Source organism: Symphalangus syndactylus, chromosome X, assembly GCF_028878055.3.
Source record: "Symphalangus syndactylus isolate Jambi chromosome X, NHGRI_mSymSyn1-v2.1_pri, whole genome shotgun sequence".
Classification (NCBI taxonomy): domain Eukaryota; kingdom Metazoa; phylum Chordata; class Mammalia; order Primates; family Hylobatidae; genus Symphalangus; species Symphalangus syndactylus.
This window is the reverse complement of record NC_072447.2, coordinates 91478737-91502660: the sequence shown is the minus strand read 5'-3', so window position 1 is coordinate 91502660 and position 23924 is coordinate 91478737. Positions and strand designations below refer to the sequence as shown.

At 37.8% G+C, this 23924-nt stretch overlaps 1 protein-coding gene across 9 annotated transcripts in view; it reads left to right on the top strand.

Annotated features, from left to right (window-relative positions):
* The window catches only part of CHM (CHM Rab escort protein), a 195353-nt gene that overhangs the window by 114220 nt on the left and 57209 nt on the right, over nt 1-23924 (top strand). The gene's annotated exons all lie outside the window — the stretch shown is intronic.

Sequence of the window (23924 nt, the reverse complement as noted above, 5' to 3'; positions counted from 1 at the left end):
GCCTAACATGGTGAAACCCCGTCTCTACTAAAAATACAAAAAATTAAACTGGTGTAGTGGCGGGCGCTTGTAGTCCCAGCTACTCAGGAGGCTGAGGCAGGAGGATGGCGTGAACCCGAGAGGCGGAGGTTGCAGTGAGCCGAGATCGCGCCACTGCACGCCAGCCTGGGCAACAGAGCGAGACTCCATCTCAAAGGAAAAAAAAAACAAAACTAGTTTCAACCATTTTGTACATGACTCCTGCAATCTTGAATTCATGTACTGAGTGGCAACACTTGAATTTAATAAACCTATATTTTATAATATGCATCCTTCAGTTATTTCATAGAAATTAAATTTTGCCATACAGATACACACATGTTTGTAAACAGCCATACCTATTAAATGTTTTGCTTTTCCATCTGGAGTTTTTAAAAGAAAAATATGATTCTGTGTGGCTGTTTTTCTTAAGTAAATCTCTTTTGATCCTATTAGAATGTAAAATATTCCTTCTTGATCCCCACAGTCTTTAATTGTGGTCCTATCTGCATAGAGTCTTATTCTTCAGGTATATTTAAAGGAGAAATTCACTCTAAAATAACCCTTTTAAATAGCACACATTTATTGAACAAATAACTTTGATCCTAACTTTGTGTTTTAACTTCTTGTATTATAAAAGTCTGCAAAGTGTATATAGGCATAGTGTGGTGGTCAAGAGCACAGACTTTGGAGTCAGACTTTGTGAGTTAGAATCCTACTGTTTAACCTCTCTGTTTTACAATTTCTTCCTTTATAAAAAAGGAATAATACCTATATCATGGGGTTATTATGAGGATTAGGAAATTGATATTTGCAAAGCTCTTAGAATGATACCTGGCACATGATTAGCACTGTATGAGCCATTGTTAGTTAAAATAATTTCCAAACTGTGTTAAGTTGTGAATATATGAATTCAGATTTTTTTCTTATTTATTTATTTTATTTTATTTTATTTTTTTGAGACAGAGTCTCACTAAATCCCATGCTGGAGTGCAATGGCTATTCAGAGGTGCGATCTTGGTGCACTGCAGCCTCAAACTCCTGAGCTCAAGCGATCCTCCTGCCTTAGCCTCCCAAGTAACTGCGACTACAAGCACACCACTGTGCCTGGCTTTGAGTTTAGGTTCTTAGGTATAGTAGACTGGTCTCAAATGCCTAAGAAATTGAGAGACAAACTTCTGACTGGAGTGTTTCTACCTTCCATGCTATTTTCATAATCAACACTTAACTGCCAGGCTGTAGTGATCCTATAACAAGTGTAAATGTACCAAGATTAGAGCTGCTACTGTCACACATCTTGTGTAGTACCTACTTGTCCCTCACTGAATTAACTTTCTTGCTTGTCTTTTTTTGTGAGGTTAGGCCTCACTCTTTTCCATGCATTGTGGTGGGGCGGTAGCGTATGCCATGATGTACTTCTTTCCTAGAATATACAGATGAAAACAAGCATTAGTTTTCTTTGTGCTCCAAAAGGAGAAATAAAAAGTGCTGTTTAATGTCTAATTAGGACATGAAAGTTTTAATGTTTGAAATGGGCTCTTTAAGGTCTGCAAACTAAGGCAATCACTGTACTGTACAGATAAATCAAGTGCGACTCAGAAGTGTTTTGTCATATGTTTTTATATGTTCAGTATTCTAGCCACGATGAGACTGCACTACTCATGTCCAGTGCAGTTTCTGTTTTATAATAGAGATTTAATAATATCACAACTTATATGAGAAAATAAATATTGCTTTATTTCTGAATAGTTACTGGGGTAGAAAATAATTTTCCTTGGACATGTAAACTTTGAAAGTGGTATTTTAAGACCCTAATAAACACATTGATGCTTGTTGATATTCACAGCCGATTGAACAAACCAAATATTTCTGCTGTTCACTTTAGCCATTCTTTAGAGAGATAGTCTTAATCCTAGAAATTTACTAATAAAATTGGCCTATTGCATTCAGAAAGGTTTTAGGAGTACCCTTATATAGTGAAGTTAAGAAATATGAATCTGTCAACCTTGCAGATTAAGTTAGAGCTTCTGTGCAGTTTGCTCCCCCTGGAAGATATCAAAGGAGCTATGGGTAACTTATCTCCATAAGTAGGGAAATTTTCTGTAGTGATACAAAGCTGAGTTTGCCAAATTAAGTTGAGTTCAATTCCTTAATGTCAGTTTGGAGCATATTGTTTGTATGTTGAAATGGCATGAGGAAAAGATACTATCTATCAGAAATCAAGCTAGTAAAAATGAAGACACTGAAAGCAGCAAAGCACAAAAGCATAGTGCAAGGTACTTTGAGGTCCTCTCTGGCAGGATGCCCTCTTGTTCTGCTAAGAATTGAATACTTAAATAATCATTAGTTCTTTAAACCCATTTATATGTCAACATACATGGTGGATGCATTTTCACATGTGACTCATTCCCAGGGATGTACCTAGAGTTTTTACAGGCTTTGGCATAGATGAGAGGCTATAGCCTCTGCATGGGTCCCACCGTGACACCATTTTTTTCTCCTATGGGATTTGGGTACAATACTGTCAGATCATCAAGGTTAAGACCACTATATTATAAAACTAAGCATGAAATTCATAGTAGATCCGTAAGTCATCTAGGAGTGATAGCTTTTATTGATCTTGTTAGATGGAAGTTGGTTTATTAACAACTGATATGTGTATTTCCTTATGTTTTAAGGAAAAAAGAAAACACAATTTTAAATTTCTTGTTTAGATGAAAAAAATAGTATCTAAGATATGTGAACTATATCTCTTTGTGGGTCTGGATTTTTACGCATTTTTAGTCCCATAAAGCAAATCGAACTGGTCTATTTTTGGCAGTGCATATATTAGGTAAGGATAGCATTCTGTTTATTTTTTTGCTATCCTTTTTCCCTCACTTACTGCTGTTCTGTTTTTGGTTGTGCCTCATAGCAAGTTGACCTTTTTTTTCCCCTGAAATAAAGTATTTTTTTCTTATGAAAATAATACATGGCTATGATTAGGAATTTGGATAGGAAAGAAGGTATTAAGAACATAAAAATTAAATTAATAATTATTTTTATCAGAATTACCTTGATTCATTTTGGTTTGTTTTAAAAATGGCTTGTATAGGTTTATCTTTACTTTGACCATCCTGTTACTTAGTATCCTAGCCTTAATTTATGCATAGTGTCAATACTACTGGAATACTTGAAAACTAAAAAGAGTTCTTTCATATTGCTCAATATGGTATCATTTTGTAAACAAGTTTGTTGTTGAAGTTTGAAAATTCTCAGGCTTTTTTCGCTCTTCTGTGGCTTCCAGTGTTGCAAATATGTTTTGCCTTTTTAATATTTACACGATTTACTGGCAAAGGAAGAAACTCTGATCCTCCTACAAATAACTCGATAAAGACTTGAATTTCTCATGAGGGGAAGAGTTACAAGACATAATAAACTTGAATCCATAAGTTGGAGAAATTAAGTTATGGGAAAGCGTCTGTCTCTTTGTGTGTGTGTGTTTTTTTTTTTTTTTTGCTTTTTATTAGTAGTTTTATTGGAACACAGCTGCTGTGATTTAAATGTGTCCTCACCAAAAATTCAGGTGTTGCCAATGTGATAATATTAACAGCTGGGGCCTTTAAGAGGTGATTAGGCCATGAGGGCTCCTCTCTCCTGAATGGGATTAAGGCCCTTATTTTAAAAGGCTGTGTGCATTTGGTTAGCTTGCCCTTCCACCTTCTGCCATGTTAGGATACGGTGTTCCTCCCTTCCAGAAGATGCATTCCCTCATCAGACAACCAAACGTGTGGGTGCCTTGATTTTGGACTTCCAAACCTCCAGAACTGTGAGAAAATACATTTCTATTCTTAATTAATTACTCTTTGTGTGTTTTGTAAAAATGGTATTATCACAAAGTTTCTGTGAGGACTGGGAATAAGAGAGTAGACTTCAGACATCCATCCATCAAAGTTGAGGCATTTTTCCCTAGAATGTAGGAATAGAAAACAGTATATATGTTTATATGCTACTTTTTGCAAGACTAAAGTATGCCAGTTATTATGACTGTTAAATTAGAAACTGGACATTTCAATAAAATCAGCCTTTTCTACATTGGAGGTTTTTTAAAAACAAAACTGTAAAAGAAATTTAAATAGGAACTTTGACCTTGGGGACTTGTACTAGTTTTGATCTCATTTTCTTCTACCCATTGACTATGTCCTCTTTGAAAACAGACTGCTTCCCTGTCCAAAGATTGAGGCCCTAAACCTGTCTTGCAAGTATGTACTCTTGGTCACAAGAGGGACCTCTTAAGAGTAGGAATGGTTCATGTGTCTGTTACGACCAGTACATTAGTGAATTTCTAACATTCTTTGATAGCCATATGAGTTTTGTCTATGTATGCATACACAGACACACTTTAAGGCATGTTAGGTATGGGTTAATTGTTATGGAATTTCTTTCTTTTTTTTAAAACTTTTTTTTTTTTTTTTAATTTTCTATTTTGAGACAGAGTCTCTGTTGCCCAGGCTGGAGTGCAATGGTGTGATCTCGGCTCACTGCAACCTCCGCCTCCCTGGTTCAAGGGATTCTCATGCCTCAGCCTCCTGAGTAGCTGGGACTACAGGTGCATGCCACCACACCTGGCTAATTTTTGTATTATTAGTAGAAACGGGGTTTCACCATGTTGGCCAGGCTGGTCTCGAACTCCTGACCTCAAGTGATCCACCTGCCTTGCCCTCCCAAATTGCTGGGATTACAGGCATGAGCCACCACACCTGGCCTAGTTATGGAATTTCTTACCAAAGACCTAAAACTAATATTTTATTAAATGAAAACTTAAGGGAGGAATTGACTATAAATTTGGGCTGTTTTATCATATGCATATTTAGAATAAAAGGACCTAAAACTAATATTTTATTAAATGAAGGGAGGAATTGACTATAAATTCGGGCTGTTTTATCATATGCATATTTAGAATAAAAATTAGGATTCATTTAGTAAATATATACTAAATGTATTTATCGCAGCTCTTTTGTAGATATTTATAATACACTGCTGAAAACAGAAACTCTCTGGTTGTGGAAGATGTTGAAGGCTCTTCCCAGAGAGACAGTAGACAAATAAAATTTGCGAGAGTGAATGTGCTATGAAGAAAAGAAAAAAAAAATAGGGTGATAGGCCAGGGAGTAACAGTTGGCAGGAACAGGGAGGAATTCCTCTTTAGAGGGCATAATGGTCAACGAAGGCCACTAAGGAGGGTGGCATTTGAGTGTGTAATGATACCAGAATATGATGGGAATGGATGAGTTTTTGAATATTTGAGGCAAGAGCTGTCTAGTCAGAAGGAACTGTGTCAGAGGATCTTTTGATATGCAGAAAGGTTGAGTGAGGGAGTTAATCAGGAGTGTGTTTGTGACAATACCAATGGAGGCTTGCTTTTTTGCTGCATCACTGTGCTTCCCTAATTTCTTACGTTCAAGCTTTCTGTCTTTTGGTATATGATTTTCTGAGTTTGAGACTTTTTACTTCTTTTGGAAAATATGCATCATATTTAATTTGCTTTATTGCTTTTAAATAGTTGTATGACTCAACAGCTTTGATGATAGAACCTTAGCTGAATGGCTGGGGAACTTTAAAAAACACAATAAAATGAAGCATTAAATTCAGGACACAGAATGTTCTGTGTATAAAAATAGATTAAATAATAATAATATATCAATGTCCCTTGACATTTTTTCCTCTGATCTCCCTCCAACCTGTCATGGCCTTGTGCCCAGTGTTTATCTTAAGGGGCAGAAATGGCCTCTTGTCACCTTAAGGGAAAACTCCGGTTAAGGCAAAGACCTACTGTTCATTTTTCATATATAGAATCCCACATGCATAATTTTAGAAATGAAAACATTGCCTTACATATTGCACTTATGAATTTGGAAGCTATTTTCAAAGATTCTTTTATGTTTTCAATTTCTAAAGCATTAATACAATTCAGTTATTATAATTTTTTTTAATTTTTTTTTTTTTTGAAACAGAGTCTCGCTCTGTAGCCAGGCTGGAGTGTAGTGGCGCGATCTCGGCTCACTGCAACCTCTGCCTCTTGAGTTCAAGTGATTCTCCTGCCTCAGCCTCTCGAGTAGCTGGGAGTACAGGTGCCCACCACCACGCCCAGCTAAGTTTTGTATTTTTAGTAGAGATGGGGTTTCACCATGCTGGCCAGGATGGTCTCAAACTCCTGACCTCAGATTATCCGCCTGCCTCGGCCTCCCAAAGGGCTGGGACTACAGGCCTGAGCCACTGCACCCGGCCCTATTTTTATAATTTTAAAATTAGTATGAATGCATATGTATATAATAGTTCTTATGTTTTGACAATAAAGATACTGAATAAAGAGACACTTTCATTGTGTCCATGCAGTATATTTCTCCCTTAACATTAGATTCACTAACCCTGAAGCCTGTCTTCTTTCTTGCTATACACATTAGTTTTTAATTAAAGAAAACTAGTTGGATGCAGCTACTTTCTGTGAAATGAAGATTTATTTTGGAAGTGACCTTCACTTTATTAGCTGAAGCAGTAATCAGAAGAATTAATAGAATAATCAAATTATATACAAACTCATAAATCATCTTGAATAGTGCTGTCAAAAGTTCAGCTATTAATGGGTCATGCTGTTTTGCAGCTATGATTAAGAAAATTACAACTGCTGATTTGTACCTTGATAGGAATCAAAATTGCTTTTGTAAAGCGTATGTAGAAGGGGGGCTACCAACCAAAAATTTTCACAACTCTTAGTTTATCTGTAGTACAATTTGATGTCACCAGGGCAAAGTTGAAATTCAGTATATGTTGATATGCTCTCTTTCAGTAAAATCTGACTCATTGGTTATGATATACTCAATTAGAGTTATATTGATTTAAATGTCTGTTGTTTGGGGTTAATAACATCAAAGAATTAGATTATACTCCAGATATACACAATTATCTGAATAATATACTGTGAAGATATTAAGTTGCTTTTGTGAATGTTTCTCGAGCTTGTAAACAAGTAATTGAAGTGGCAGTTTAATAATTGAAACTTAAGCAGGAAAAATATCTCATTAGACTCAGTACTTCACATTACTCAAACTATTTACATGGATTCCCATATTCTTTTTAACTTCAATTAAGATGGGACAAATAGGTAATTCCTTGCTGCTGAGCTTTGTATTTTTTTACAGTTGCATATACAGGAATTGTATGGGAATCGTGATACTAGCTGGTGATACTAACCACAAGTTTCAGCCACAGCTTTGTACAGTCAAACGTTATACTCTTGTCAGAGCCTATTAAAGTAAATTTATTTAAAAAAAAAAATCCAAGACTGTATTAACTTAGAAAACAATTTTTAAATTACTGGGCAGTATAATTTTATGTTGTATACTTGAAAGTGACATTTTCTTTTTTTGTAACTAATTTTTTACAAAAGAAAACCATGCTTACAAGTGAGGAAAATTGTCTTTACTCTCAGTCAGTAGTCAGACCCAGGTATTAATTTCAAATAAATGCCCGTTTTTTCAAATTAGTATTCCCATTGTGTTAATTTCAGAACTCTCCAAAACTTCTGAAAAGTATGAAGATGATCTTGGTGTTAAATGGCAAATAACTGTTATGTAAAACGTAAGAGCATTCTATGTAAGAATAACCCAGAATAAGGCTTAAACTTTCATTTATCACTGGCTCTCATCTCAGAGAGAGATATTTTTATTTTAAATTAAATTTTAATTATTAAAAAATCTCTATTAAAAATGGAAGTATTACAAATAAGGCCAGAGTGCCCTTAAGGCATTTATCCTCCTCAATTTCATCCTTAGCCCCCTAACCCTCTATTGGAAGGAATAGCTCTTGCCAGTTTGTGGTGTATGTTTCCTGATCTTTTGCTGTGCATTGAAATATATATTTTTTTCTCATCAGAGGAAATATATAGTATTCTGTAGTTTTTTTTTTTCCTTCTGAAGTTTCAAGAAACAGGCCAGAAACCACAGAGAAGTAAGGCTAACTATTACCGTGGCATGACAGTCAATTTTGTGAAAAATAGCTAAAGGGTGAAATTCTTGAACATATAACCCACAGGAGGGAAGAACATGTTTTTTGTGAGGTAATTATATCTCAACCATCTGACAGAGTTCTTTGAGAGGGGTAAATAAGGTATGAACAAGGGGGAGCCAGTGAACATTTGAATTTCCAAACAGCCTCTGAGAAGATTTTATACCAAAGACTGCTTTAAAAAATAAATGTTCTCCCACCATGGGGTTGGGAATAATGTTTAGTTATGCATAAAGATCTAGTTTAAACACAATATGGAAGGAAGGGGGTGGTTTATTTGAGCTCTTAGTTGCATGGGGAGATTTTTACAGTAGGCTTTGCCAAGAATCAATGTTTAGGGTTTTTTTTTTTTTTAACATTTTTATAAATGATTTAAGAGTCAGCATAGTAACACACTTCCAACCCACCTTCCAGTTTATTGTTGATGCTGAGAGCTTATAGATAGTAAAATAAAATGCTAAGCTGAAGAGTATTTGCTAACGGACTATTTCACAAGGACCCTGTGAAAAAGCAGGAAAATGGCATGAGTGGCCATGTTTCTAAGAAGATGGTCTCTGTACGTTTTTCAACCCGTGAAAGAGATCTAGGAGTTGTTATGCAGGGTTCCCTAAAGACATTCACTTTTGATATTTTTGTTTCTACATTCAGAAAAACTGACATAATACTGAACATAGCCATGAAGAGCATTAGAAGTAAAAGAAGTATATTCTTATCTGGATTCAAAATGGATGTCTCTTTACCTTTATGTTATTTGTACAATTTGAATTTTCAAGACTAGGCAGCAAAATGGAACAATGATTTAAATAAGGATTATTCAAAACAGAAATGAACATATGTCATACAGGACATTAAACCAGAGAAAGAGCCCAAGAAAGGAGATTGAGCAAGATAAATCTTAGAGAGAGTCTAAGTAGGATTGCTATAGGCTAGTTTGCTACACCCCAAAAGTTTGAACCAAAGGCTTTCTTTTGAATTTAAAAAACCTATTTTTGAATGAATTTGCTTAGGTATCTCTGTGGCAGATAATAAAGATGGGGCAAATAGCATGGGTGTTCAGACTGAAAAATGCAATTTTATTAAGAGCTTAGTTTAAATTATGATGTGTTTAAAGAGTAGTCAGGAAACACCAGTGCTTTTCCATCAAAAGTTCCATTGACATGATTGTGATAAGCTGTATTGAGGAATCATTGAGTTGGCTCAGTGGTTCTGGCCCTTGTACAAACCAGGTAGTCACTGTACTTATGAAACATAGATATGGAGGCTAGGTTTTGACCCAAACATATAAGTTGACCCTCAATATTTTAGAAGGCTTTATGTTTTAAAGATTGAGTGATCACTTGTAGTCTATAATTTGTGCTAATTTATTCTGGACCCCTGGTACAATTACTAATACAGATCCGTTTTTGTCATCCAATACATAGTTTTATTGTGACTGTCCTATAGAAGGTTAAATTTAAGGACAGCTGGAAAAACTGAAAGATAATGGATATATCATCTACAGTCTCATCAAGAATAGAGGAAGCTACATAAATGGCTAAGATTTATAAAAAGGAGGCACTTTTTGGGAGCAAGTTTTCTGAAGGCTATGTGTTGTTTTTTTTGACAGCTTTTTCTAGATTAAGCATGATGATTATGCCTTCCAAGATTGACAGCAGTTCCTAAAGGGCAGTACATCTGCCCACAGCCTTTTCCTTGAGTGGGAAATCTACACCAGAAGCCCCACTAGACTCAGATACTTGTACTAAATAATTTCTTGAATTAGCAGCAGTGCTGTTATTCCAGGTCCATGATGACTCCTTAAGGCACAGAAACTAACCTGTTCCTTGTGCCCTTCTATATAGAAATTAGTACCCAGAGTATTAAGTTGTAATCTTGATGAATGGCCAAGAGTAGTACTGGTTTTTGAGGTTAGTAACAATTTGCTGTCTCTAATAATCACCCCACAGGTGGAGTAAGAGTGCTTTCTGGGTATTCCTTCACAGCAATACTTGTATAGGAAGACTACCAGGCTTGAGCAGTTGCATTTGATTGCTTCACATTTCATGGGGGAGACTGCTTTCATGAATATGCACATTACCTTATACTTGTTCTGAGGAAGACACCTCCCTTCTACCTCCAGTCTATTAGCAATTCTTGTCAGCTTTATGTCTTATATATGTCCCCAGCCTCTCCACGTCTTCATCTGCACTGCCGTTACCTTGCTTTAGGTCACCATCTTCTCTTACTTGGTCTATGGCAGACATAACTGGCCTCCTCTCTTTCACTCTTGCCCCTTTGAGAATTCTCCACAGAGCAGCCAGACCCATTTTTAAAATAATACAAATCTGATCACGTTGCTACCTTGCTCAAAACTTGCTGGTTGTACTACTCATTGTACTTAAGAGTAAAGTTTAAGATCTTTACCCTGGCCTTGAAAGCCTTGCATGATTAGGCCCCCAACTATATGCATCCTCGTTTCCTACTATATTCCTCCCTATTCACTGTGATCCAGCTCCATTAGCCATCTCTCTTCTTCCTCAAATACACTGAGCTAGACTGCACTTCAAGTTTTGAAATTTCATTTTCTTTCTGCTTGGAGTGTTCTTCCACCCTTTCATGTGGTCAGTTTCTTCTGATCATTCAGGTCTCAGCTCAGATATCAGTTCCTCAAAGAGACTGTCCCTGAATACCTGTCTAATGTTCCAACCCCTATATCACCTTCACCTTATCCTGTTTTATTATCTTCAGAACACTTACCACTATCTACTCTTATCTTATTTCTTGTTTGTTGTCTCTCTCTTGTACTAGATAAGTTATATGACAGCAGGGACAGCATTTGTCTCGCATACTTTTGTATCCCCAGTGCCCAGAATTACACCTGGTACATAGTAGGCCTAGTTCTACAAATATTTGTGCATAAAGGTGTAAATGTTGTTGCTTGTTGCCATCAGCATTAACACTTCTCTTAAAACTGTCACAAGTCCCTCTTTAGAAGGTAGTCAAATTGACCAGGTCCCCAAGTTGCTTGAATTCTGTTAGAAACTACAGGGCTTGAACACCTGGAGGTGGACTCTCACACAGTCAATAAGAGCAATGTAGCCTACAAACCCCACGTTGGTGGTACAATCTGTAATCATTATCTCCTTTGCTACAGGAGGTGATAGCTAACAAAAGCTATGATGTATTTAACATTTACCATGCACCAGCCAGATAGTAAGCACTTTACATGTATTAACCCATTTAATCCTTGTGGCAAGTCTATGCAATAGATACCATTATCCCCATTTTATAGTCTTGAGAACTGAAGCACTGTCACACAGCTGGTAAGTGGGGGGAATCGGGAAAGGAACCTAGGCAGTCTGACTCAAGAGTTAGAATGTCCACATTAATTTCACAATCACCCCCACGAGTTGATCTCTTTGCAATTTGCACATCATTACTAAAGTTATACACTTGACTTCTAGTGACCTGGTAATTTTGATTTTGGTGATCACTGCTTGCTAAACAAGCCCACTCAACTTCTGTCATCATGACTCGTATCAGGTCACGCTTGCTATTTTGGCAATACTGGATCATTGTGAATGAGGCTATGTTGTAGTGGAACATTCATTTGAAGGCTTTTTTGATGGCCTTGCTGAATAGAGTAAAACCTTATAGATAATGAGTTTCAAGAGCTTATAGCAGAGGATAAGGCCTGGCTTGGGATTGTTTTGAACGTAACTGTTTCCTGAGGCTGCAGGAGTCATTGCCTATGACAGATCATCCCCGACTTGGTTTGACTTAAGGTTTTTTTGACATTAAAATGGTATGAAAGTGATACACATTCAGTACACTCCTCAACTTATGATGGAGTTGTGTCCTATTATACCCATTGATATTTTCAATTTACAAGGCAAGGAGCATCTGTATTTAGCTACTGCTCTTGAGGAAGCATTCTGTTTCAGGCCAATAGGAAGTCTGTGCTGAGTTGGATTCCAATAGCTTGAGTCCTAGCAGGGATCTTGGGGAGAGATGATGCTATGGCATATGCCATCCAATTTTGCCTTCCCAGGAGCCAGACCCACTACAGCAAAATGCAGCATTTACTTCTGACACCCACCATAGAAATATTCTCCTTCCCTCTACTTCCTGCTCAAAGAAAGATACCAAATACCAAGAAAGGAAGAAAAGAAAAGGGGGGATGTTAGCATAAGTGAACACTCTGATAATTTACTTTATACTGTAGATCAGATAGCATGTTTGTGGGTTACATACTTATATTGCATATTTATATCATATTACTACTACATGATTTAGTCATATAAATATGCAATATAAGTATGTAACCCACAAACATGCTATCTGATCTACAGTATATAGTAAAACTGCATTTATAGTGCATGAACATGTGTGTAAACAGCACTAAGACCATCCTGTGTAAAAACTGCATTTATAGTTCATGCACATATGTGCAAATACCACTAAGACTTTTGGGATCCTCTTCCCGTGTGTGTGTATATAAAAATAAATACATGCATTTAGGTTTCCCTACATGTATTTTTTCAGACTGGCAGCCACCAACCAGGTCAACATTACAACATGACAGAAAACTCAATATGTTGTTTTAAATATAGTGTTATGATAAATGCATATGTATGAATATAGTTACAAGAAACAAAGCTGAACTTTATAGATAGATTCAATCACTGAAGCCTTATAGTATCTCGTGACATGTAGACATGCCTACTTACTGTTGGAATGGAACTTCTGCTTTTTAGTTTACGGTTTTAGTTGGGGTGTCACTAAAGCACATTGATGATCAATGGTCACTCTAATTTTTCTCTTGTAACAGACCTTTTTGTTTGGTTTGTTTTTAATGGAATTTGATAAAGAGTTCAAATGTATTTTTGTAGTGACTTTTTTGGGGACAGCCCTACCTACCGCGTTTAGTAGATTTCTTTTTTAGATAAGTCCTGCAAAATTTATGCTTGCTTGCCTCTAGGCTGCATACTACCCTTTGGAAGGGAGGTGTACAGAGCTGTCTTGCCAGGCGTTATGTTAGGCATTAGGATGGCTGCTATAAACTGCACCAAAGCTGGAGCCTACCTGACATCTCAGAGATGTTTGCCCTCTTTGGTTGCTTAATTGTCCTTCACTAAGGCGTGTTAACCTTTGGGTTGTTAGGCTGCCATTTAATGCACTGGAAGAAAACGTGTCATGTGGAAACTTATTACCTCCCCCAAAATCATGGTAAAGTATTTACCTTCTACTCACAGCATTTTCTTTATTTAAAAATGTCTAGCTTACCAGTATACTTTATACATCACTTTTTAAAATATGGATTACAAGATAGTCATAATTTGCTAGGTACCCTGAAGACCACTATTCCCGTGGTTATACTTCCTTTGAGTTTTTGCACTATCTAAAATGAAGTCATACATAATCCATTTAACATGTACAGACAGAATAAACATGTACTTCCTTGAGAGAAAATAATGTGTAGAAGTTGAGGGATTATTTTACTCTTTGTAATAATTTTTGCAATTCAACAGGAATTAGAACAAGTCTTAGAGTAACTTTGATCATCTGATTCTGTTGCTTTCCTTCATAATCCCAAGAAAGATAACACTGACAATGGGGCAGGTTGGTATTATGGTTAACAGAGAAACCTCTGAGACCAAATCACTTGGATTTTTACCCCAGCAATACCATTTCCTAAATGACCTCAAGCAAGTCACTTGTCCTCTTCCTCAGTTTCCAAATCTGTGAAACCCTGGTTTATAGGATTATTGTAGGATACAATGTGTTAATACATGTAAAACATCTGTTGTGTAGTAAGCACTCAATGCTAGTTGTGATTATTATTTGTATGGTTGTTGTTGTTGGCTGTGTGCCCCAAAGAACAGTATGTAGCCAATAGTTATTTCCCCACATGTAATTCCCTACTTATCATGTAAATGCCTCCTATTTGGGTTTTGAATACAGCTCTCAAGAACTCCCTACTATTGCTTCTTACCCACTTATAAAAGATTTCAACTATTGGGCCGGGCACGGTGGCTCACGCCTGTAATCCCAGCACTTTGGGAGGCTGAGGCGGGCGGATCATGAGGTCAGGAGATGGAGACTATCCTGGCTAACATGGTGAAACTCCATCTCTACTGAAAAATAGAAAAAATTAGCCGGGTGTGGTGGCGGGTGCCTGTGGTCCCAGCTACTTGGGAGGCTGAAGCAGGAGAATGGCGTGAACCTGGGAGGCGGAGCTTGCAGTGAGCCGAGATTGCGCCACTGCACTCCAGCCTGGGCGACAGAGCGAGACTCAATCTCAAAAAAAAAAAAAAAAAAAAAACCAAAAAAGATTTCCACTATTGCTCATTGACACCAAGTAATCCTCACACCCCCAACCAAAACTTATTTTTTTAAAGACTATCAGAATGACTGATAAGAATAGCATACAGAGGAGTCTTTATATCAATACTCATTTTGTGTGGCACTTCTTAGAAATCACTGTTTTTTTTTTCACTTGGGCATAAAATACATGAAGAAAATACAGAGGTGACAGAGAACAAATGCTGCCATTATGAGCTACACATAGCTTCTCTTTCTAACAAAGACTGGTATGGGGGAAAAACAAATGAGAAGCAGTATGAAAAATGTATGTGCACATGTAACCATATACCTTTCCAAGAGCACAAAATACTTATGTTCTCATTTAAAATTAAGAGGATATTTAAATGAATTATCACAATTCTGTCTCATTATTAAACTTCTTCTATAATATTTCCCATCATTCACACTAACTAGTTCTTAACATTCTTTACATTCTTGTGGTTTTTTTCCATATTAGTATATATCCACTGTTAATAAATCATATTGTTGAAAATCAGGTAATTTTTTGATGATTTACTGTAAGTAGTTATAGATGTCCCCATATCTCGGCATCTATAACTGCATTTAAATGTATTTGAGGCCCCATTTAGCCTAAAAATACTTTATAAAATTAATTTTCAAGGAAAAGGATACTTAACATTATAAAGTAATAGTATATTTCATAAACATTATACTATTTCATAAAAGGAGGTCTTTATAGAAAATTACATTTAATTTTGGTTAAGTGGATTATTTAGGCTTTTGATAATGTAATAGCCTGTGGCATATTGTTTTATATATTTTTAACCTTATACAGCTTCCAGTGGGTTCTGAATTTATTCCTTTGTATTTCTTGTAATGTGGAAAGACATTTAAAAGTTATTTTTCTTCAGTGGAGAATTGATTCAATAATACTAAGTTTTATCTAATGCTCTTTTTCTGTGTGTGTATGTGTATATGTAAACATGGTCCATCTGACTGAAATGGAAAATTCAGTAGGTTGATAATAACTCATGTATAGCTGCTTACGAAGAGCTTGGAAACACAGGTGCTACCATTCATGTGGCATAAGATATCCTCAGGCAAATTGGAACACTGATTATGTGGTCTACTATACATTTCTGCAATTGCAAAGGTATATAGCTACATATGCCTATACATTTTTCATACTGCTTCTGATTATTTTTCTTCCCCATACCAGTCTTGACTGTTAGAAAGGGGAGATATGTGTAGTTCACAATGGTGGCATTTGTTCCCTCTCTCACCTCTGTATTTTCTTCATGTATCTTATGCCCAACTGACAGGTTTTTTTCCTTGTCTTTTTGGGGGCCTTAACCTAACTCAGCCTATTGATGTGGAATGGGCCTGTAATATTTCATGTACATATGGGCTCTTTCAGTATCAATAGAAAATTGACGATGAAGATTGGGCTGATTGTCTCGATTGCATCAGTTTCCCCTGTATCAGTATTCCCCTATCAACAACAGGAGGCAGACTGCCACTTGGGCATATTTATTAATCACATTTATTGATTTGCATATGTTGAACCAACCTTGCATCCCAGGAATAAAGTCTACTTGATTATGGTGGATTAGTTTTTATGCTGCTGGATTCAGTTTACTCGTATTTTTTTGAGGGTTTTTGCATCTGTGTTCATGAAGGATATTGGCCTGAAGTTTTCTTTTTTCATTGTGTCTCTGACAAGTTTTGGTATCAGAAAGACCCTGGCTTCATAGAATTAGTTAGGGAAAAGACCCTCCTCCTCGATTTTTTGAGATAGTTTCAGTGGGATTGGTACCAGCTGTTTGTACGTCTAGTAAGATTTGGCTGTGACTCTGTGTGGCCCAGGGCATTTTCTGGTTGGTAGACTTTATTACTGATTCAATTTTAGAACTTATTATTAGTCTGTTCAGTATTTCAGTTTCTTCCTTGTTCAGTCTTGGGGATTGTAGGTTTCTAGGAATTTATCCATTTCTTCTAGAATTTCTAGTTTGTGTACATGCAGGTGTTCATAATAGTCTCCGAGGGTGTTTTGTATTTTAGTGGGGTCGGTGATATGTCACCTTGTCATTTCTGATTGTGTTTATTTGGACCTTCTCTGTTTTTTTTCATTAGTCTAGCTAGTAGTCTACCCATCTGTTTATTCTTTCAAAGACCCACATTTTGGTTTCATTGATATTTTGTGTGGATTTTTGCATCTCAGTTTTGTTCAATTTAGCTCTGATCCTGGTTATTTCTTGTCTTGGTAGCTTTGGGGTTGGTTTGCTCTTGTTTTTTTTTTTTTTTTTTTTTTTTTTAGTTCTTTTAGGTGTGATGTTATGTCATTAAATTGAGGCATTTCTAACTTCTTGATAAAGACATTTAGCACTATAAGCTTTCCTCTTAATTCTGTGTTAGCTATGTCCAAGAGTTTCTGGTATGTCGTATCTTCGTTTTTGTTCATTTCAAAGCATTTTTAAAAAATTTCTGCCTTAATTTCATTATTTCCCTAAAAGTCATTCAGTAGCAGGTTGTTTAATTTCCATGTAATTGTGTGGTTTTGAGTGATATTTTTGGTATTGACTTCTATTTTTATTCTGTATTCTGAGTTTAGTTGGTTTGATTAAAAAATTGTTGAGAATTGCTTTATGGTTGAACATGTGGTCGATTTTAGAGTATTTGCTATGTGCAGATGAGAATATTGTATATTCTGTCATTGTTGGATAGGGTGTTCTGAATTCGGGTCCTCAATATCTTGGTTATTTTTCTGCCTCAGTAATCTAACACTATCAGTAGGGTATTGAAGTCTCCCACTATTATTGTGTGGTTATCTAAGTCTCTTTGTAGGTCACTGAGAAGTTGTTTTATGAATCTGGGTGCTCCTGTGTTGGGTGCATTTAGGATAGTTAAGTCTTTTTATTGAATTGAAACCTTTATCATTATGTAATGCCCTTGTTTGTCTTTTTTGATCATTTTTGGCTTAAAGTCTGTTTTGTCTGAAATAAGAATAGCATCCCCTGCTCTTTGTTGTTTTCCATTTGCTTGATGGATCTTTTTCCAGCTGTTTACTTTGAGCCTCTGGGTGTCACAGCATGTTAGATGAGCCTCTTGAAGACAGCATACTGTTGGGTCTTGCTTCTGTATCCAACTTGCCACTCTGCCTTTTAAGTGGGACGTTTATCTTGTTTACTTTCAAGGTCCGTATTGATATGTGAAGATTTGATCCTGTCATCATATTGTTAGCTGGTTGTTTTGTAGACTTGGTTGTGTGGTTGCTTTATAGTGGCAGTGGTCTATGTACTTTAGCATGTTTTTCTGCTGGCAAGTATCTTTCTTTTCCATATTTAGGTCCCTTGAGGACCTCTTTTAAGGTAGGTGTGGTGGTAACAAATTCCCTTAGCATTTGCTTGTCTAAAAGTATTTTATTTCTCCTTTGCTCATGACACTTAGGCTACATATGAAATTTTGCGTTGGGATTTCTTTTTTTAAGAATGCTGTTTATAGGCCCGTAATCTCTTCGGCTTGTAATGTTTCTGCTGAAAGGTCTGTTGTTAGCCTGATGGGGTTCCCTTTGTACCTGATCTGCCCCTTCTCTCTAGCAGCTCTCAAGACTTTTTCTTTCAAGTTGACCTTGGAGAATCTGATGACTGTGTTTTGGGGATTGTCATCTTGCATACTATCTCACAGGGGTTCTTGGAATTTCCTGAATTTGTATGTTGACCTCCCTAGCAAGGTTGGGGAAATTTTTATGGATAATATCCTCAAATATGTTTTCCAAGTTGCTTGCTCTATCTCCATCTCTTTCAGGAATGCTGATGTGTTACAGGTTTGGTCTCTTTATATAGTCCCATATTTCTCAGAGGTTTTGTTCAGTTTTTCAATTCTTTTAAAAATTTTTGTCTGTGTTGATTCGAAACATCAGTCCTCAAATTCTGAGGGTTCTTTTTTTCCCTCAGATTGGTTTATTTTGTTATTTATGCTTCCAATTGCATTATGAAATTCCTGTAGTGAATTTTTTTATTTCCAGAAGTTCTGTTTGGTTCTTTCTTAAAATGGCTAAGTCATCTTTCAACTCTTGGATCATTTTACTGCTTTACTTGGATGCGTTTCAACCTTCTCCTGTATCTCATTGAGCTTTCTTCTCATCCAGGTTCTGAAATATATGTCTGTCATTTCAGCCATTTCAATCTGGTTAAGAACCACTGCTATAGAGCTAGTGTGGTTGTGTGGAGGTAAGAAGACACTCTGCCTTTTAGGGTCGCCAGAATTGTATTTTGTTTGTTTTTTTCTTTTTTAAAAAACTTTGATTTTAAGTTCAGGGCTACATTTGCAGGTTTGTTACATAGCTAAACTTGTGTCATGGTGATTTGTTGTATAGATTATTTCATCACCCAGGTATTAAGCCTAGTACCCAACAGTTATTTTTCCTGATCCTCTCCCTCCTCCCAGCCTCCCTTGACCCATAGGCCCCAGTGTATGTTGTTCCCCTCTATATGACCATGTATTCTCATCATTTAGCTCCCACTTATAAGTGAGAACAGGTGGTATTTGGTTTTCTGTTCCTGTGTTAGTTTGCTAACGATAATGGCCCTCAGCTCCATCCATGTCCCTGTGAAGGACATGAGCTCATCTTTCTTTATGGCTGCATAGTATTCCACAGTGTATATGTACCACATTTTCTTTATCCATTCTGTCATTGATGGACATTTAGGTTGATTCTGTGTCTTTGCTGTTGTGAAGAGTGCTGCAATAAACATTCATGTGTATGTTGTCTTTACAATAGAATGATTTATATTCCTTTGGGTATATACCCAGTGATGGGATTGCTGAGTTGAATGATATTTCTGTCTTTAGGTCCTTGAGGAATCTCCACAGTCATCCATAATGGTTGAACTAATTTACACTCCCACCGACAGTGTATAAGCATTCCTTTTTCACCACAACCTTGCCAGTGTCTGTTATTTTTTGATGTTTTTATAATAGCCATTCTGACTGGTGCTAGATGGTATCTCATTGTGGTTTTGATTTACATTTATGATCACTGATGTTGAACTTTTTTCCATATGCTTGTTGGCTGTGTGTATGTCTTTTGAAAAGTGTGTGTGTTCATATTCTTTGCCCACTTTTTTAATGGGGTGATTTTTTTTCTTTTAAATTACTCTAAGTTCCTTATAGATGCTGGATATTAGATCTTTGTCAGATAGATAGATTGTAAAAATTTTCTCCCATTCTGTAGGTTGGCTACTCTGTTGATAGTTTCTTTTGCTGTGTAGAAGCTCTTTAGTTTAATTAGCTCCCATTTTTCAATGTTTGCTTTTGTTGCAATTGGTTTTGGCATCTTCATCATGAAATCTTTGCCCATGCCTATGTCCAGAATGGTATTTCCTAGATTGTCTTCCAGGGTTTTTATAGTTTGGGGTTTTACATTTAAGTTGTTAATCTATCTTGAGTTAATTTAGATATATATATGCTGTAAGGAAGGGGTCCAGTTTTGATCTTCTGCATGTGGCTAAGCCAGTTATCCTAGCACCATTTATTGAATAGGGAATCCTTTCCCCATTGCTTGTTTTTGTCAGGTTTGTCAAAGGTCAGATAGTTGTAGGTGTGTAGTCTTTTTTCTGGGTTCTGTATTCTGTTCCATTGGTCTATGTGTCTGTTTTTGTACTGGTACCATACTGCTTTGGTTACTGTAACCCTGTAGTATAGTTTGAGGTCAGGTAGCCTGATGCCTCCAGCCTAGTTCTTTTTGCATAGGATTGCCTTGGCTATTCAGGCTGTTTTATGGTTCCATATAAATTTTAAAATAGTTTTTTTTCTAGTCCTTTGAAGAATGTCAGTGGTAGTTTAATGGAAATAGCATTGAATCTATAAACTGCTTTGAGCAGTATGGCCATTTTAACAATATTGATTTTTCATATCCATGAGCATGAATGTTTTTCCATTTGTTTGTGTCATCTCCGATTTCTTTCAGCAGCGGTTTGTAGTTCTCCTTGGAGAGATCTTTCACCTCCTTAGTTAGCTGTATTCCTAGGTAGTTTATTCATTTTGTGGCAATTGTGTATGGGTGGTCTTTCCTGATTTGCCTCTTGGCTTGACAGTTGTTGGTGTATAGGAATGCTAGTGATTTTTGCACATTGATTTTGTATTCTGAGACTTTGCTCAAGTTATTTATTAGCTTAAGAAACTTTTGGCTGAGACTATGGGGTTTCTAGATATAGGATCATGTCATCTGCAGACAAGATAGTTTGACTTCCTCTGTTAATATTTTGATGCACTTTATTTCTTTCTCTTGCCTGATTGCCCTGGCCAGAATTTCCAATACTGTGTTGAATAGGAGTGGTGAGAGAGGGCATCCTTGTCTTCTGCCAGTATTCAAGGGGAATGCTTCTAGCTTTTGCCCATTCAGCATGATATTGACTGTGGGTGTGTCATAGATGGCTCTTATTATTTTGAGGTATGTTCCTTCAATACCTAACTTATTGAGCATTTTAAACATGAATGGATTTTGAATTTTATTGAAAGTCTTTTCTACATCTATTGAAATAATCAAGGATATTGGCCCGAGGTTTTCTTCTTCAGTTACATCTCTGCCAGGTTCTGGTATCTGGATGATGCCAGGGTTTCCAGAATTCTTACGGTGGTTCTTTCTCATCTGTGTGAGCTGGTGTTTAACCTCTGAAGTTGCTGGGGTTTTTTTTATATGGGTTTTTTGCTTTTATATTTTGTTATTTCCTTGAAGGTTTGTTTGTGGTATAAGTTGGGTTTCTTTCATTGGCTTCCTTTCTGGGTACTTTCAGGTGGCCAAGGCTCAGCTCACCTGTCCTGGGCTGCATACTCTAACCCTAGGTGGCTGGGACCAGGCCTGCTGCTTTGTTCTGGTTTATTGAGGTCAAGCACCTGCTGTGCTGGAGAAGGTGAAGTGCTCCCATTCCAATGGCAACAATTCTTTAACAGGGGCTGCCAGCAAAAGTGCTGCAATTGGGCGTGGGAGGCACAGAATGGGTGCTGTGGCAGCTGGGGCACAGGCAGGTGTACACTAGCAGGGCAGTGTTGGGCTCCATGGGTGACTGCAGCAATGGTATCGCTGAGGGAAGGGCTCCCAGTGTGTCAGTGGGACTGTGGTTGGTTTGTGTGTGCATGGGTGCTGATGTGGTGGTGGTGGATTCTTATGCATGTGGGCCCTGGCAGCGTGGCTTGGGGAGGCTGTAGCTGAGTGTGCACCGTTGAGGGGAGGCTGCAAGTAGTTGCTCACTGGTGGAGGTTTGTCTTCAAAAATACTCTGATGGGAAGGTGGAGACTGTCAGTCAATGATCTATGACAGTGAACTCTGGCAAGGGTTTTATCAGGGCCGCTGAGGCTGTGCTGCAAGCAGGTGTGGCCAGAGGAGATATCAGCACATGGGCGTTTGTTTAGATCACACCAGCCCAATCCTGCAGGTAAGATAGCCTTGCAATCTCCAGGTCCAGTTGTTCACAAAGGGTAAAACCACCTAGAGGAGCATGGCGAGCCTTGGGGGATGGGCTCCCTTGGTTGTGCTCCACTGCAACTCTTCCCATGCCAAACCTTCTAGGCTCCAAGTATACTGGATTTCTGTTTCTACCAACTCTCCGAGCAATTCTCCTTGCTATCTCAAGTGTCCATGGGGCTCATAGGGGCTCCTGCAGCTAGCATTCCAGAGGTCCATGACAAAGGTGAACCATTCTATGCCTATTTCACTCACCCCTTCTTTAGGAGCCGCTAGTGGCCAGGAACAAGCTTTGGTGTTTGGCAACCCCATGGAGTATTCTCGGCCTCCTTCCTTTTCAGCCCTGTAGCCTGCATTCTTTCTCCCTATATCCACTCTCAGTGCCTTCTTCCTGAAGATCTGTTCGCAGTATGCTTGTCTACTTGATTGTCTGGTCTCTCTTGGTGGGAGAAGCTTTTATTGGCTGTGTCTAGTGTGCCATCTTGGCTCTTCTTCCAAATCATTTTTTCAAGGTTCTATTCTTTCCCCACTGTTTTGTAATGCCACTTCTGTCATCACTTCCTTACATTCATGGATCTTTTTATTACTTTCCTATTGGTGCCATAACAAACTTAGTAGCTTATAACAACACAAATTTATTATCTTACCATCCTGGAGGTCAGAAGTTTAAAACTGGTTGGCAGGGCTGCATTTCTTTTCGGGCCTCTAGGAGAATCTGTTCCTTGTCTTTTCTAGCATATAGAAGCTGCCTGCATTCCTTGGTTTGTGCCCCACTTCCAACAGTGGGATCATTCTGATGTCTACTCCTGTCTTCACATCATCTTCTTTGACTTTGGCCTTCCTGCCTTCTCCGCTCCCCTCCCCTCCCCTCCCCAGTCTCCTCTCCCATCTCCTTTCTCCTTTCCTTTTCTTTTTTCTTTCTTTTTTTTTTGACAGAGTCTTGGTCTGTCGCCCAGGCTGGAGTGCAGTGGCACAATCTCAGCTCACTGCAACCTCCGCCTTCCAGGTTCAAGTGATTCTCCTGCCTCAGCCTCCCGAGTAGCTGGGATTACAGGCGTGTGCCACCACGCCCAGCTAATTTTTGTATTTTTAGTAGAGACAAGGTTTCACCATGTTGGCCGGGCTGGTCTTGAACTCCTGACCTCTGGTGGTCTGCCTGCCTTGGCCTCCCAAAGTGCTAGGATTACAGGCGTGAGCCACCGCTCCCGGCCCTGCCTCTTTCTTTCCTTTTTTTTTTTTTTTTTTTTTTTTTTTTTTTTTTTTAAGATGGAGTCTCACTCTGTCACCCAGGCTGGAGTGCAGTGGCGCGATCTTGGCTCACTGCAATCTCTGCTTCCCAGATTCAAGCAATTCTCCTGCCTCAGCCTCCCGTGTAGCTGGGATGACAGGCATGCACCACCATACTTGGCTAATTTTGTATTTTTAGTAGAGACGGGGTTTCGCCATGTTAGCCAAGCTGGTCTTAGAACTCCTGACCTCAGGTGATCCACCTGCCTCGGCCTCCCAAAGTGCTGGGGTTACAGGTGTGAGCCTCTGCTGCCCGGCCACCTCTTTCTTTTAAAGACACTTGTGATTATGTTGCACCCACCAGAATAATCTCCCAGTCTCAAGATCAGTGCATTAATCACCACTGTAAAGTCCTTCTTGCCAGGTATGGTAATATATTCACAGGAGCCAGAGATTAAAATGTGAACATCTTAATGGGAGAGTGCATTTTTCAGCCTACCATAGTCGTCTTTCTGGACATTCCATTATTATTTTCTTGTGTTTTTGATTCATTCACCCTAAGCATACCCATTTTATAATCTCAATCAGATAGTTACACTATCCGAATAACATTTTGGGGAGTTTAATCCTGCTATTTCTTTTGTCTGCTCACTCAAAGTAAGATGTGTTTCCTCATGTGTTGTATAATTTTAAATTATAAACTCATCATCTAGGGACTCTATCTGTGGCAATCTCATGTGGCCTTGGTTAGTCTTATTCCACCAGAAAGCTTTAGCCATTGCTTCCCCTAAGTGTCCAGGAGTCTACTCACTGACCCAGAGCCACTTCTCATGATGTTTTATATTTTATTGGCTAAGAGTTTCTTGTA